Source organism: Ipomoea triloba, chromosome 16 (assembly GCF_003576645.1).
Source record: "Ipomoea triloba cultivar NCNSP0323 chromosome 16, ASM357664v1".
Lineage (NCBI taxonomy): Eukaryota > Viridiplantae > Streptophyta > Magnoliopsida > Solanales > Convolvulaceae > Ipomoea > Ipomoea triloba.
The window spans coordinates 771,715-773,184 of record NC_044931.1 but is presented as its reverse complement, the minus strand read 5'-3'; positions in this window follow the sequence as shown (position 1 = coordinate 773,184).

The window sequence follows — 1,470 nt, the reverse complement described above, 5'->3', positions numbered from 1 at the left end:
TACCAAATTGCAACTTTAATTGTTTGTGAGCCAAATTGATGTCTATTTGACACATTTTATGCAAAAAAATGCACATTTATATTTACCTGGTATTACAAGTCACTAACAGATAATTATGCCTTATAAACTACATTGACATGNCAAAAAAATGCACATTTATATTTACCTGGTATTACAGGTCACTAACAGATAATTATGCCTTATAAACTACATTGACATGTTTATGTACCTAATTGCAATTTTAAAAGGTTTGAGTGCCTAATTGATTTTTCAGATAATGTTCGATGGTCTATTTGACACATTTTATGCAAAAAAGAAAAGTGACATTTACATTTACCTAGTATTACAGGTCACTAATAGGTAATTACGCCTTGATGAAATAAATTTAAATGTTTATGCACCTAATTGCAACATTAAAAATTTTGAGAGCCTAATTGATTTTTCAGGTAAAGTTCGATGGCCTATTTGACACATTTTATGCTAAAAAAGTGACATTTACATTTACCTGTTATTACGGGTCACTAACAGGTAATTATATCTTGATGAACTAAATTGATATGTTTATTTATTTAATTGGAACTTTAAAAAGTTTGAGGGTCTAATTGATTTTTCAGATAATGTTCGATGGTCTATTTGACACATTTTATGCAAAAAAAAAGTGACATTTACATTTACCTGGTATTACAGGTCACTAATAGGTAATTACGCCTTGATGAAATAAATTTAAATGTTTATGCACCTAATTGCAACATTAAAAATTTTGAGAGCCTAATTGATTTTTCAGGTAAAGTTCGATGGCCTATTTGACACATTTTATGCTAAAAAAGTGACATTTACATTTACCTGTTATTACGGGTCACTAACAGGTAATTATGTCTTGATGAACTAAATTGATATGTTTATTTATTTAATTGGAACTTTAAAAAGTTTGAGGGTCTAATTGATTTTTCAGATAATGTTCGATGGTCTATTTGACACATTTTATGCAAAAAAAAAGTGACATTTACATTTACCTGGTATTACAGGTCACTAATAGGTAATTACGCCTTGATGAAATAAATTTAAATGTTTATGCACCTAATTGCAACATTAAAAATTTTGAGAGCCTAATTGATTTTTCAGGTAAAGTTCGATGGCCTATTTGACACATTTTATGCTAAAAAAGTGACATTTACATTTACCTGTTATTACGGGTCACTTACAGGTAATTATGTCTTGATGAACTAAATTGATATGTTTATTTATTTAATTGGAACTTTAAAAAGTTTGAGGGTCTAATTGATTTTTCAGGTAAAGTTCAATGCCTATTGACACATTTTACGAAAAAAAAAAGTGACACCTACAATTACCTGTTATTACAGGTCACTAACAGTTAATTATGCTTTGATAAACTAAATTGACATGTTTATGTATCTAACTGCATCTTCAAAAACTTTGAGATCCTAATTGATGCATATTTAACACATTTTA